This window comes from Alosa pseudoharengus, unplaced genomic scaffold, assembly GCF_046254945.1.
Source record: "Alosa pseudoharengus isolate Yale_2024_CS ecotype anadromous, Long Island Sound unplaced genomic scaffold, YU_APseudo_1.1 YU_APseudo_1.1_scf_21, whole genome shotgun sequence".
Lineage (NCBI taxonomy): Eukaryota > Metazoa > Chordata > Actinopteri > Clupeiformes > Clupeidae > Alosa > Alosa pseudoharengus.
Genome location: NW_027468674.1, coordinates 26,835,062 through 26,851,195, shown reverse-complemented (window position 1 = coordinate 26,851,195; position 16,134 = coordinate 26,835,062). Strand labels below are relative to the sequence as shown.

At 43.9% G+C, this 16,134-nt stretch overlaps 1 protein-coding gene across 4 annotated transcripts in view; it reads left to right on the top strand.

Annotated features, from left to right (window-relative positions):
• The first annotated feature begins 3,542 nt into the window (after positions 1–3,542).
• The window catches only part of LOC143137998 (thyroid hormone receptor alpha), a 130,409-nt gene continuing 117,817 nt past the window's right edge, over positions 3,543–16,134 (top strand). For all 4 annotated transcript variants that reach the window (XM_076298389.1, XM_076298388.1, XM_076298390.1 and 1 more), the window contains exon 1: positions 3,543–3,842. The gene's annotated coding sequence lies outside the window, so the exon portion shown is untranslated. The remainder of the gene's footprint in view (positions 3,843–16,134) is intronic.

Genomic DNA, 16,134 nt, shown 5'->3' with positions numbered 1-16,134 from the left:
ATGCAAGAAATCAAATACAAGATTAGACTTTCAAAGTGAATAATAAATCATTTCTGGTGATCTGACCAGAAAATCCAGATGAATATTTATCTTTGATTTAATCTGCCATTATAATGATGAACAATCTGAAATCGCGTTGTCCATCCCACTATGTTAACAAATGCTCAAAATTCATCAAAGTGCAAGAACTGTTGTGGAGACATTGCCCATCTCTCTATTTAATTGCTTTTAATATGTGTGTATTATGCATGCATGTGTGTGTGAATGCTTCAAGCAATATTGCCTGCTGAGCACTCATTTTAATAGCAAATAATTTTTACTCTAAGCGGATAACATGCCTAGGAGGAGGTAATAACTATGGAGGAGTTAAGATCAGCGTCTTGCATTTGTGGGGAATGCAAAGAGAGTGCACTTAATGAAACTTAATTGCTTCTAATTGTTTTTACAGATCAGGCTAAAAAAATGCAAGTTTGTTAGGGAATCATTTCAAAGGATCCAGTCCATCATCAGTCATAAAAACTGATAGCTAGAGACAACTGATAAACAAATCAAGTGGATGGAACAGCAGAAGTCAATCGTCAAAACGGCAGATTACACAGTGTGTAAAAATCTCTGCAAAAGTGAATACACCCTACACTCGGCTATAACATTTCATCCATATTTGTTTGGGCTTTTTTTTTAATTGAAACCCCAACGTTGTTTTCACTGAGTGACATTTTAACTACCCACATCTGTCCCCACTAACTTCATTAACTTTAACGAGATGCTAGATATTTGGATGCGGCATTAAAACCCCACTCATCACCAGATCTCCTAAAGACATGTGCCTGTTCTGGTGAGACTGAGAGCACATTTGAAGAGGGGGGGCATATCCCATGATTCATCTTTCTGGTTCCTTGGGGCATCCTCATTGGACTCCTGCTGAGCTGCTGCCGTACTACTGACTCAGTGCCTAATGAGTTCTGGTGGATTAAATCAATGCATGATGAGAAATTTGAATGGAGCTCAGTTCGTTCATTTGAACTGCATTTACTGATAACTTGTTGACTGCTAAGCACAAAGTGAACAATTAAGGAGCAACAAGCTTGACTGGAGACATGCAGAACTAGTCACGAGAGTTTTTTAGTGTGTGTGTGTGTGTGTGTGTGTGTGTGTGTGTGCGTGTGTGTGGTTGTTTAAAGACACAGCATGTTCAAACATTATTACACTAATGTAACAGCTGCAGAGTACAATGATCCCCTTCTCTTTCAGTGTGCTTGCATGTGTGTGTGTATTTGAGTGTGTGTGCATGTGTGTGTGTGTGTGTGCACCTAGACATTTCACAATCCCTTTAGCTCTGCTCATGAAAGGTCCTTTTTGACCTAATTATGGCTTGTGAACAAAAGGGATGATTTCATAGAAAGTTTAAAAATGAGCAAAAATGAACTAGCACAGTTAAATCTTTGTTCGCTTTTTTGCTATAGGCCACTTCTGGTGTTTTTGCACTGTGGTGGTTGAAATGTTTTTTTTTTTTTATCCGGTTTGAAAGCTCTTCGTGATCACAAGAAGTGTGAGTGAGAAGATCCTTATGCATTATATTCCAAAGGGAATGTGCCCAAGGCTGCTTCTGACTGTTCACAGGCCGAGTTCAAAACTTACTTTCAAACAGATGCCTTTAACAGTGCAATCTCACCACAATAGCAAAGCAAGCAATTACCATAATTATGTTTTTTGTCTCCTAGTGAAAATATCTGAGCAATTTTTTTTAAAGAGCTTTCATTTGTTGAGGTCTTTGACACCTCGCCATATGATCAGATAGCTTTTAATGTGAGTGTGTGTGTGTGTGTGTGTGGGGTGGGGGGGGGGGGGGTGGGGGGTTGAAATGTGCTCATTATGCCAAACATTGTGGTTAGGGCTTTTGGATCATTGAGGAAGTGCTGTCACTTCACAACGTCGGCAGTGTGTGCAACTCGAAGTAAAGCATGTGCACATATGTTGCTTCTTATGTAAATAGATGTAAATGTCTGTTAAAAGTCCTCCCAGCCACACCTCAATGTGTGTGTGTGAGAGAGAGAGAGAGAGAGAGAGAGAGAGAGAGAATTCAAAAGGGCTTTCTTGGTAACAGACCAAATAGAAATTGCTTGTTGTGTATGGAGAAATGTCAAAGCTTTGAGCTTAAGTCTACTGCTCACCCCTTCTCCTCCTGAAAAGCCTCACAGTGCACCAGATCAGGGTATTGCAAGTGGTTTTCGAAGAATTTCAAGCATTAGTCCTAATACTGTGAAAGACCAACTCTGTCAAGTGTGTATTGGTGGCCATGCACTGGTCAGTTAATCGCCATTAAAGCTTTGTGACCAGCCTACACTGAACTCATGCTGTTCTGAACCAGTGTACTTTCTTCTGCTAAAAAGAGTTCTGGTAGGCTACAAGCCAATCAGGGTCAGACAGACACCAGGTGGTTGGTTTCTGTACTACCGGACCTGGCCTTGGGCAGTCTTAGGGTCAGACCATAATCTCCTCAGCATCAACCGTTGCCTAGAATCAACTCTTCACTTCCAAGTGACTTCCTCATATTTCATCTGTTGATTATTCATGCTGGCGCAAGTCATGTCTGGTGTAAGTTGTGTGAACAAAAGGAATATCTTGAATTATGCTTCGGCATGTGTTATTTGTGTGGCGGCTGGATATTGTTTTGATGTGCTCTCCATTTGTGATTCTTTTGTGATACAGAAGCTAAGCATACCGCTGGAGGATTTGAAGACATGTGGTATTTGCTTTGGGCTTCGTCCAGCTCCTTGTTTTTTCCCCAATGTGTTTGTCTTTTAGATTAGTATATGTTTGTGTGCCTCTGTCATATTGTTTGTGTTTGCCAGCTTAAACAACACTGATTTTACACTCTAAACTCAACTCTAATGAAAGGAATATATATATATAGACTATGTGGGAGAAAAAAATATCAATTATTTAGATACAAATTAAGTTTCCCGTTCATCTCGCTCAAATTGAGAATAGGCCTAGGCAACATTTCTGATGTGTATCACTCGTCATTTATAACTCATTAATTAAGATATTGATTAGACATATATATATATATATATATATATATATATATATATATATATATATATATTAAAGACACGGGCTAACTATTGGAAAATACAATCTACATTACAGCACAAAAACAAAAAGTGGGCTGCAGCAGCAAGATAAGGTGGAGCTGGTGCATAGGTCAGGATACGGGGCTGTTGATGTCTGCTGACTTGTCTCGTAGAAGATGCCCACTACGCCGACACAGCGCGGTGCTGCCGTATCCTCACAGGACGTCCGTCCTTACCTCCTTCACCGCTGTCTTGCTTACTGTGTGACTGGCAGTCGGCTATTTTGTCCTGCGTTTGTGGTGCTATTACATCCGAACAGTCTCCGCTACAAGTATTTTACAATGTCAGTCCTGTAGAGAGCGGTAGATGGTTTTATTGAATTGTTTTATACGGGCTGCGAGCTGTGCGCGCCCTGTACTGTACAAGAGCGAGGGGAGGAGGAGCAATAGTATTTCTCTTGATTTCCTACCCCTGTCGTGGCAGCCAACGAACACGACCGGAGTACTTTTTCCCCACATACCAAGGAAAATCCACAATAACGAGCGCACAGTGAATTCGCTAAAGAGCAACACGGGAACTGCATGAAACATTAATTTGACGGCACGCTGCGCCCTGCGGAGGAATTAGCTCGAATATCCCTTACTGTGCAGTGTATAGGCTACTACTACACTTGCACTGGATTGAGGGACAGCCTGGACATTCCCAGTCCCGTTTTCTGTCCCGAAAGGTTCCAGTTTGTGTCTTCGGCGACGGAAGAAACCGGCGGTAAGTGTTACTTTTGCTCATACACTGTTAGTATTGCCAGCTTTACATGGTGGTCATGCATTTAGCGTATGTGCTATTTTACCACAGGAAGCTAACTCAACTCCTGTAGCTAGCTATTTGGGTTTGACAGATCAACGGCGCTGGTAGCCAACTAGCTATAGTAAAAGGCTATAGCACTATTTTCATATAACAATATCAATGTGTACGTTGTCGGCAGCCTTTACAACCGATTCAGCTGACATTGAAAACACAAGGTCCAAAGTTACAGAAGTCACAAAGCAAAGCAGTCCTACAATATATGAAAGGCCTAGATGACTCTCTCTCTCTCTCTCTCTCTCTCTCACTCACTCACTCTCTCACACACACACACACGCTCCATATGCGTACATTATTGGTCCACAAACAGCTATGCTACGTGCGCAGGTCCTTATCAAACTGTAAATAATGTATGAGTTGCAATATAAAAATGATTAACGCATATCCAGGTAAGTTTTCAAACGCCGGTTAATGTTTTTTTTTTCTTTCTTCGAATTCACTGTCACATGTTAATAAGGTAAAGTTGAAGATTGAGTTTCACAATGCTTGTAGCCTGATAAACTCATTAGGTCCAGATCAAGTGATGACGTGCAAATGACTGTTGGTTTTTCGAAAGTGTGCAACAATGTAACAGTGAAACAATCCTGCCCCTGGGCTACAAAAAGTCTACAAACATCACCTACTCACTGCTCTCGTAAATGGAAGGGATTGCTTTTTTTTGTCTGCCTGACTGACTGAATGATTGCGCAAAAAGTAGGCCTACTAATTTTCTCCAAACTTGGAGGGTAACATGGGTTCAGGAAAAGCCCATGACGCGTTGGTGCGGATCCACGAACTAGACTATTTTTCACTTTCGCCAACATTGCGAGATAGGGCATTTTGTCATGACAGGTCTGCGATCTGCGAGTGCCCTTTTCGATTTCTTATCAGCGATTTAGGCGAGCCTTTAACGCTCACCGACGCCGTCTGGTAAACTGTAGTTTTACAATGCGAGCAGAATTTTATGATGCAATAAACTTAACTGGTGATTTTAAATATTTTCTAACATGATGACGATGTTCATTGTGTGTATTTGTGGCAATCACTGGGTCCCCCTGACCTCGATTGCTATTAAACAAGCAGCCTAATCAACATGTCCTAGAAACCCTGCGTTAAGGCTGAAATTAATGCTGTTCTCCTCTCAAAAGGTCTCCCATAGGCTACATTAATCACTAGCGGGTTTGTTTGAAAATTTATGCGCCACAGTTTACCCTTAGCCTACTCAGACACTATAAATATTTTTTCCTTGCGCTATATCTTGCACCGTTTCATATAATTCATACGTGGACTACCAAAAAAGCTTCAGTAGCCTAGTAGGTCTAATGGCATTTCACGGCTCAGTTTTTCGTTGGTGGTTACAGTTGCCACAACACCTGTAGCGGCCTCGCAGTTCGCCATAAAATACATTCTTACTTTAAGGCACACATCATCCGAACACGAAATAAACATACATGCAGATTTTACGGCACATAGGCAATAAGAAGATATAGACCGTCCGACATGCTCAAGTTTAGCCCCAACTGACCTGGCTGTGTGTGTATTTAGGGGAAATCTTAGGTGACCTTGCCCCAGCCAGTGGCCCCTTGGCCTGCCATGCCTCACTATATGGGGAAATGGAGCCATAGGGACAAACGAGTGAGAAAGTTCAGTTATGCAAGCACTGGTTTTGGTAGGCTACTACTGTTGAGGCCCTCAGAGAATTTAACCACATTATGATGTCACCCTAGCATTGGAAAAGCATTCTCATTTCACCATTTTCAGATTGGTGTCTGTGGAATGCTAAAAAATGTTTTGTCAAAGTCATTTATTTTATTTTTGAAAGCAGTCGAACATTATGCAGAATACTGGCTAATAAAAGTGCCCCCCCCCCCCCCCATACACACACACACACTCCACCCAACCAGCACTGGGGCTGTGCATTGGGGTGGAGCTAAATGCATTTAGGTCTCGGTGTCTGTCTTGTTCTATGCTCTGGGACATCTTTCAGATAGGGTCTTCGTGCTCATGCCGCTGTGTTAATTAGATTATATTCCCCATATGCTGAGCAAGTGCAGGTTGTTTTTTTCTCCCCTCCTCCACCATCCAGCAAAGGCATACTCACCCATCTGAGCGGAAAAATCCATCATTCATCTGAGAGAGAGAGAGAGACAGCGTTCATGTCTTCTACTTCTCTAAAGCGCTGTATGGCTCCACGCAGTGGATCTTGGCCGATATCCTGCCTATCTCTCTGCATACCTGCTTCCTGCCTTAGCATTTGATGTTTATAGCAGAGGACTTAGAAATGGATCTGGCACATTCTCAAAAAAAGGCATGGATATGGTTAAACCCTGTAAACATTCATGAGTGGACAACAGCTTACCTTTCCAAAACCGTTTGTTTTGCAGTGTTTTGTTGTGCTCAGTGTAAAGATTAATGATAAATTGTTAAGGATTCAATTGTGCGCGGTTGTGTTTGTACAAGTGCATGGCAGATGATGCACTTGTGATTGGGCATTGCTGTTATGCAAGGGTTGCACACCAGTGTTAAACCAAACTAGAAAAAAACCCAACCAAAGGGCCAGACCATATATTTCTTGATTAGGCATTTTTTCTGTCACGGTTGTGAGTGCCAACAGTTTTCATGTTGCAAACACCACCCTAATTATCAAAGACAAGCAGCAGTAAAACCCATACAAACACACACACACACACACTCACATGCACACTCACATGCACAAAGTCTTTCACAAAGCCACTGCTTGAAAGGACAGGAAATCCCATGTTGTAATACAGTAGTGTTTCATGTTTCTTTCCCTGGTCACTTTTTCTACTCGTGAGCCCCTGCTTTTTACAAGTTTCCTCCCGGTATCCGGGCGAGAGAGAGAGAAAAAAAAAGCACGCAGCGCTGACAAATACAGCCACGCGGCCTGGGAGGGCAACCGCAAAGCCCCGCGGTGAGGCCTCCGGGGTGGACAAGATAAGAGGCCAAGTCCATGCGGGAGATGATGAGGTTTCAGAGTGACTCCCCCCCCACGCCAATGTGAGCTTTAACTAGCCCATGGCTTTGTGTGAAATATGCACTTGGGGTCATCTGAATGTAATTATCTTCAATACTGCATCGCCCGTCTTTTTAAAATGGAGACAGTAACTGGTGTGTTCTGTCACCCCCCTTGGAGCTGAACTGTTGCTTGTAGCATTTGAATGAGTGTGTGTGTTTACTACAGTCGGCACAGCTTTTGTGTGTGTGTGTGTGTGTGTGTGTGTTTGTGTGTGTGTGTGTGTGTGTGTGTGTGTGTGTGTGTGTGTGTGTGTGTGTGTGTGTTTGTGTGTGTGTGTGTGTGTGTGTGTGTGTGTGTGTGTGTGTGTGTGTGTATGTGTGTGTATGTAAGGTGTTAGACCCCCGGTCTGTAATGGTAGCGACCTCTTTCCTCATTATCATTGCTTATACAGCACTGCTGCACAGAGAGATGGCATGAGGTCTCTGTCTTCTTCATTCAGGCTTTGAAATCATCATCAGGCATGTTCACTCCATTCTTTCTGTCTTTTTTTTCCCTGTCGTAGGACAGTGCAGCCGCTCAGCTGATAAGCGCAAAACCACTGTGCCGTGGTACAAGGCTGGATTTATCAGTGTGCGGTTTGATCGCCACAAGTGTGAGACACTGCCGCCGCTTTCGAGATAACCCAACTGTGTGCCTGTTTGCACACACACACACACACACACACACACACACACACACACAGCTAGTTACAAAGATGAATGTTAAGACACAGGGACTCACGGTGCTCATCTCTGTGGGTTTCCTCCCTCAGTTGCAGTTAGAGCTCATGTTTTCTGATGTCTCTCTCCTGTTCAACCCCTGTGGTAATTTGGTAATTTGTCCTTTTCATTAAGTGCCTTTCTTTACCTTTTTGCTTATTGTCATGTCTTTTTTCACCGTGTCATGCTGGTGTTAGTGTGCTCATTGTAGGCTCCTTGTTAGCGTTGTTGTTATTGTTATTGTTGTTGTTATTGTTGTTGTTGTTGTTGTGTGTGTGGTTTTTTTTATGCCTTCTGCCGGCCAGTTGTTCGTAGCTGCACTGTGGTTTCCAGGTCCACTGTTGCCAGCAACCACCCTGGGCTCTGAGCCTGGTTTTGAGATGGGTCTATCCCCATCCACACTACAACTCCCCCTTCTGCCCCGCCCTCTGTGTGCACACCCCCACGATCACTCCAAAACCAGCCTCCCCCCTCCTCTTTCCAACCCCGGCCCCCCCCCCCCCCCCCGCTCCTGCAATGTGAGCAGCCGGACTGGGCTCGGCATGGGAAAATAATAACATATAAAATGGCCTTTATTGGATTGAAGAGCTGAGAGGCTGTTTTATGTGGGCACGCTTCACACTTATTAACACCACTAAATCTTAACCCAGTGTAGCTGATCCAGGCTGGGTGGCTTATGTGGTTTTTTTTATCAGGAAAAGAGAGAGGGGGGGGGGGGGTGGCGGGAGTGGCCGAGAGAGCTAGTGAGGAGACCAAGACGACTCGGAAGAGCAAGTGAGACAGAGAGAAAAACAGAGAGAAAGAATGAAAGAATGAATGAAGAAAGAGGGAAAGAAACAGGGAAGACGGTGGAGGAGATTTTTTATTTGTTTGTTGGGTGAGAAGTTTGCAGGTCCAGTCGGTTAACAAGCGCGTCTCCGTGCGACAGTCACCGTGTCTCCCACAGGTGTGCTGGCATTGGGGAACACTCCTGAGCACACTAGAGAGGGAGAGAGAGGAGACTGCTTTTGTTTGCTCTCTGGCAGGAGATGGGAAGTGAAGCGCCGCTCCCTCTTTACCAACACTTCGCAAACTTCATTCTCAGAAAAGACAACCGGGTTCGATTCTCAATGACTGACTGTGTGTGATCACCCCCCCCCGGATGACCAGCTCTTTGTGCTCACCCAATCTGCACAATGTTGTAATCTGTCCTCTAACCTCCACTCCTTTCTCAGTGGCCATTTGTTTTGTTTTTTCTCGCCCGATGACCAGATCTATGTGCCTTTTCCGTCTGTCGCCCTTTCTGTAATTTGCCCCGTACCCTCGGCCTTACGCCAGACGTTCTCATTTCTGGGCCTTCACTGAGGATGCACTTATCGTTATGAATGTCATGCATAAAAGTGGTCTATCAGTAGAGGGGCATGATGAATGCCTTATTCCATCGCCTCAAAGACAGATCGATCAGTTGGCCCGTGGGGTGGTAACGTGACCTTTTCGTTGCTGCTGATACTTTAAGTGGAAATGTTCATTTTTGAAAGTTAGCATTTTTTTTTTTTTTTGCCGCAAAGAAATCAATTTAGCTCCGGAACCGATAAAGCGCATCACAACTTTATTCGCTTGCGGTCTGTAAATGGGATTCTGCCGTCTACAGCTTTCATTACGGTGAAAAAAAATAATTAGATAGGCAAGGCTGTCTACTCTGCAAAGGGTCCAAGTGTCTCGTTTTGCTGTTCGAAGAGTCACTGGTGGACTATCCACATATTCTCTTTTAATATCCAAGATAAGTGTGTTAACTGAGCACAGTGTTTTAATTTTATTTAATTCTATCAGTCAGATTATAGATTTTCCTTGAGCCAGTGAATATGCAACCTGCACAGCGGAGTGATAAAGTCTAACAAATGCAGATAGCCATGATAAGAGATAATTGAATTGAGGCTCGATGGGCCATTCAGGGGGAGCTGGCACTGTCTCCAATATCATGTATTTCCAGAGGTAATGTGTAACTTTTTCAGATAGTGTCTGAGAAAATGGATGATGGAAGCATTGGCGGAAAAATCCAAAGAGCTCACTGTCATCATATCACTGGCTCCCCTATAGGTTGTTTATTTAGTCTGATATATGGCCCAATTCCATTAAGAGTTGCCAGGTCTTTACCCTTCTCCATTTGTTCTGACTCCTTATTTTTCACTGGCTCCAGAAGTCCTTCAAGCCTGTTGTCTCTGCGGCAGTTTGGGCAGGAGAATAATATTAAGTATGATAATAAAAATGGTCATATGTCAGGGGGATTTTGCTGGATGTCAATGTAATGAGCACATTTTTATGCTGCGATAGGATCGCACTGATTCTTGACCGCTCGGGCAGCCTCAAATCAGCTTCGGATAACAACCAAGTCACTTTGTTGAACGAAGCCTGCATTTTTACGAGGTAGTATTTCTTTGTTTATTTGCGTATACAGTAAGTCTGTGTGTGTGTGAGTGTGTGTGTGTTTGCGTCTGTCTGATAATTTGGTCCTCAGGAATTCAAGATGGACCGGCTCCAAGAGACTAAGACAACTCCACCTTTATGATCATTTTTTTGTTGCTTCTTTTTGACATTTTTAGGCCATCCTTCTTATGCCAGAGACCTATTTTTATTCACCAAACTACCACTTATGTATACACATTCAAATGAAACCTTGTTACCATCAAGCTGAAAATAGCTGCCTGTGGTATTTCATTAGAGTGGTTTATCCGAGTCAGAGGGTCTGTTTCTGTATTGCGAATGTGTGTATATGTTTGTGTGTATGTTTGTTAGGCCTGCGTAGTGCGACTGTGAAGGTTTAAGAAACAGAGGAGACTTCAGAGAGTTCAGTAAAGGGGAATTGTAACGTAAATAGCACTGTTTATACCCCCCACAACCGACATAATGCTCACCATGATGGCTTCATTGTGCACCTTCTCATACTAACTTCCTTTGAGTCATTGCAGCAGGCGACCTCTCCATTTTTTGCCTGTGTAAATCAGTGTTTCCCATACATTGACTAATCTGTGGCGGGGCGCCACGAAATAAAAATCGGCCGCCACAGATTAATATTCTATGTTTAATTTAATTTAATTTAATTTAATTTAAATATAAGGTCAAATCCTTGCATTGCCATTGAGCTGCGCTTTTTACGCACGCAGCCTTTCCTTGCCCTGGCCGCTCTCTCTCGTAGCCCGCTGCCACTTCTCTGCATGTGCATTTAACAAAATATTCACGATTGCTGAAGGATTGTTGTTGCCACATAGGAGCATTGCATAGAAGACGTCTGGCTAAATTGCTATTAAATCCGCTTAGCATCGTGACCATGCTGCGCAAATTTGTTCAAAACTGCTGCATTGAAGTGAACTCTGCTAAGGTCTTATCACAACATAGTAGGCTACATTGAAGAGACTAAACTAAGTTAAGTTATGAAATCAAGCAGTATCTCAAAGCTAACGTTAGAATACTGTTTGGATGTCGAATTTAGCATGCTTAGCCTACTTACAGCTGCTTGTCAATTTCGTTGAAGGGCTCATTTTATTGACTCTGACACTGAATGTTTGCAAAATCCCGATGTAAATGGAAAAGTGTTTTCCAAAATTCAAAAGTGCTTGTCCCAAGGAGAAGTACGAACCTTTATTTTAACTATGTAGAAAACGTTATGAATTGCATCCACACATCAGCAGCCTTTCAACTCTGTTACAATTGCAAGGGTTCCCTCAAACGTCTTAAAGTGACAGGCACTCAATTAGACCTATACACTACCAAGACGATCTTAATACCCCCATTCCCCCCCCCCCCCCTTCCCGTTGTTCAAGTCAACTACCGCCACAAATTGAATCCAATTCTGTGGGAAACACTGTAAATACTTCAGAGTTTCTTTCGTTTCTTGCCAGGATTGCTAAACAGAAGAGGCTTTCCTCTCTTGTCTCAGCCGTTTCTTTTTGGAAAGGGAATGATGTTGTCATTGTCCTTGTGTTCAGACGTTGTCTCTGTTTGCTTGTACTGTCACCCCTGGAGCACAACAGTGGCATGTCTTTGTGGAAGACTCCCGTGGCACGCTATACTTAGGCTCACTACGACACTTTGTCATTCCGAGTCTGCCAGAGAAAGGCCACCAAAACCTTAAAACCCACTAATTGTTATTTATTGACCTTTGCACACGAGAAAGAGGGAAGAACAGTCCAAAAATATTTCACTTTCAGATAATCCACTGATGCCTTATGCATTCTCATGGCAACGGTTTCTTCTTTTTTCTCGGTCACTTAGAGAGAACTACAGTAGATAGAGACACAGATAGAGACACAGATAGAGACACAGAGAGAGAGAGAGAGAGAGAGAGAGAGAGAGGAGTCATGGTGACCACCAATGGGGCCCACATGCAGGAAACAGGAAGCAACCAGCGTCTCCCCTCCCTTGCTCTCTTTCTCCCTCTCTGTCTATCTATCTTTTCTTTGTTGTTTGTTGATACTGCCGCTCCTGTGATTTTACCTTCATTCATCAACTTGTCAAGATTAGTATCTGTGCCCCTGGCACACCTGTTGCTCCAGCATCTGTCAGGCAGCCATGAACTCAAGTTCTTTTCACTTTGGAGTCATTGCCAGTGCAGTATTCGAGAGTGGGCGTACGTAGGTGTCAGTGTCAGAATCTTTCTCTCAAAGAGCATCTCTCTTATATTTATATTCCTCTCAGGGGCACCGCTAACATTTATAGTTTTTTATTTTTGCAAAAATGACATATGCCAAATCACAAAGCTAATTAAATCAGGCCCTTAAATTATGGCTTTCTCTAAAAACAAACTTAGTTGTAAGACAACTTTATGCCTTGCAGTGGCAAAATCACTTAAAAAGGACACTTGACGTGTCTTAACTGTTGATTCAGATGTGAAGAGTAACACACAAAAACACCGAACTGAGGATTTTTACTCTTTATTGTAGATTCCAGTGATATTTTCATAGAATTTTTCACGTGAAGCCCAAATTGATTTCCTGCCACCGTAGAGAGGTGAGTAGGATCTGCACAGGCCAGTGTGAGAGCACAGACCCAGTACGGGGAGGTCATTTAGAGTTTTCCTAGATCATCTCTCCAGCAGTAATTAGGTCCCTAATTACCCTGCCCATATCCATGGCACCTCCGCCCGCTCTCTCTCCCTCTCTCGTGCCTCTGGGTGGCGCACCTACGCGAAAGGCTCGTGTCCCACACATTATAACACCCAGGGCAGGGAACGACTAATGTCTTTCTAATGTCACAAAACCAGTTTGCAAAATCCCTCGTTCGCCACCTAGATATGCAAAATTGACACTCTGAGTAAAAAGAAGGGACAAATAAAGAGCACATCACACATAAACGTAAATGCTTTGGTCGTCTTTAAAAAAAAAAAAAATTTGAAAATGTGGCGCTCTGGAGTGGTGATTTCTGCGATGCAACAAGTGCGGCACAGGCATGAGTCATGAGTGGCCCTTTTGAGGTTGGGGAGATGAAAGCAGTGTAACAGGTGGGGTGGGGTTGGGGGGGGCCGATGTTGTTTTAAGAGCTCTTGATGGGCAACGTTCAGTTCCTCAGTTGTGTCCTGACAGCACAGAATGTACTGAAATGTCCTAGAAAGAGGGAGCGGTAGAAATGCAACGTAGAAGGTGAGAGAAAGAGAGGCTGTTGGTGAAGAAGTGATTGTTGACGACTTTGGTGGTGACACACGTGTCAGAAAGGGTGGAGATTTCTTTTTAGAAAGAACAGGTTTTTTTTAAAGTTATGTCCTTTTTGCAAGAACAAGAAGGAATGTATCAATCCCAAAAACGTATGGTACAGCGAATGGTATGTCAGCCCAATGCGTACACTCACACAGACTCATTCAGTCACAAGCGTGTTTGTTTGTGTCTGCTGACAGACACACGCACAACCATCTAAAGATACCTTATATACAGACATATACAGACATCTACATATTTGTGTGCATGTGTATATTTATAAATTGCATATACATACATATGCAAAAATACATGCACAAACATGTATATCCTGTATGAATTTATCTGTGCATACAGACTCAGATGAGTTAGGCATATGTGTACTCTTAACCCCCAGGAGGTCTCTTCTGTGGACAGTTTCCTGCTTGGGATGTAGGGTTGGCTACTATTGATTCACTCCCACGGAGTAAACACTTCAGATTTAACCTGTCTCGGGTCGCCTCTGCCAGTCTAAATGGCCTCAGATGAGAGTAGTTAGCGTTACCGATTTTCCATATGCGAACACATGAGCTAGTGTAGCTGCAGCAAGTGCTTTAACACAGACATGTAAAAGCACACACATGTCCACACTAAATTGGAATGCGATGTGATTGATTTTGGCGCAGAATCAATCTGTTTGTTTACACATTGCATTGGATACACACGTGATATGCTGCTCACATACGACTCTTGTGTACCAGATACCAGCATCCATATTTCATCGGTGAGATAAAATATGAAGGAAATGTGCTGGAAAAAAGATAACGCTGTTCAGACGAGACTTCCAGCTTATACGGCGTGGTCTTTGCTGTTTGGATGTGTTCTAAGCTAACTGCCGGAGGTGCACTGGACATTGAGTAAACAACTGCCTTTTCCCATAGTGCTCTGCAAAACCCAAGTGAGCTTGAAAGCACAAGAGTAAGAAGTCAGTCTTTGTTCAGTCTAAGTAATGATTATGACCTAGCGCAATATTACGGCTGTCATGCCTGCTCAAGTAGTCATATATAAATTACACGTGGGCGCTCCCGGAGCATGGCGCTTCATATATTTTTCATGGTAGTCCAGCAGAAATCCTATACACCTGGACCTGGGTTTTCTTTTTGTCTGTGCGTGTGTGCGTGCCGGCGGAAGGCAGCTTTGACGGAGTGTTGGCCCCCTCCGAGTTGGGCTCTCCCTCTCCCACTCCCGCTCACGTTGGCGTTCACAGGCTCTCTGTCCGGCAGGGATCAGATGACTGGGGCACACTGCATGCCTCCAGCCCCTTTACAAGCCCCGGGTCATGGGAACTTCCTTGTAATGGGGGTGCCTCTTCTCTCTCCTTCTCTTGCTCTCTCTCTCTCTCTCTCTTTCTCACTCTCTCTCTCTCTTTCTCTCTCTCTCTGTCTTTGATGGCTTTTTGAACTGAAAGCACATGTGTGTGAGTGTGTATGTGTGCATGTGTGTGCCTGTGCATGTGTGCCTGTGTATGTGTGTGGTATCTATTTATGTGCATATGTTTCTGCACATGTGTGTAATGTATGTCACAATGTTAGAGTGTGTGTGTGTGTGCGTGTACGTTCACGTGGGTTGTGGCTCTCTCCAAGACAGCACAGCACAGTCCAGTCCCTCCATTGTCCTGGCGTTGGACACCCTCCAGGGCATCTCCACGGGAGAAGCGCGTGGCTTTTGGCCCAGTTTAAACTGTAAACCAGTGTTAATGAAGACGACATGAGAGACAGGGGGCCTCTGGGCACTTCACGTGCGCCACAGATTAACCAAACCCTTAACGAAAACCAGCGCCATCACACACACACACACACACACACACACACACACACACACAAACACACACACACACACACACACACACACACACACACACACACACACACACACACACACACACACACACACATCGCAAAACACACAACCCAGCACTCTTGCCCCTGCATGAAGACTCCCATAACAAAGCTGTTTGGGTGGTGCCGTCATTAACTGTCACTTAGAATGTCGCGGGGAGCAACAATAGTGCAAGGAGTTCGGGACCTCAGATCGGCACACGTGCATCGGCACACTGATGGGAACGTCAGTTGCTGGGCTCCATAAGGAGTCTTCCCGTAAGGAGTCACTGCAGCACTACATCGGAGCGTAAAGGCACGAGCCAGAGAAGGAGAGAGAGAGAGCGAGCAGAGAGCGGTGAGGAATGAAACTGGAGAAAGTGACCTTTCTCGGTTTTGTTCCATTTTTCTAACCCCAGCTTTATAGGAGAGAGAGAGAGAGAGAGAGAGAGAGAGAAGGAAGATAGTTCATGTGTAGGAATAGCATTCCTCCGACTCAAGCAGGGGTGTTGGAGCAGCGTGCAGCTCTCCCAGCGGTGAGTGGGAGAGGGGAGAGCTATTTTACTTGGCACCGTGGCCCAGGATGGGCCCCTTACTTGGCTGCCGCCACAGCGGTTCGTTCTCTGTGCACATTCGCCCGGGCTTTTGGGAACTTCTCTAGTCATGTGATCACTCACATTTTTCTTTTTACTCTAGCAAAAAAGAATCAGGTTATGGCAAGTACCTTTATATCTGTCTGTATTAGTCTTTTCCTTTGGTGATCATTTTAATCTCTTTCATGACGCTTGCATGCCATGGAGTCATTGTCTTGTGTAAACAACTCTTAACCGTCAATCCGAGTTGTAATGGTCCTAGTGACAGAATATTTAGAAGCCTACAATTTCCTTTGCCATAAACATACAAACAGTGATCTGGATGGAGTATTTGGATTATTTATAACTTGTTTATTTTAAAATTTTCTCC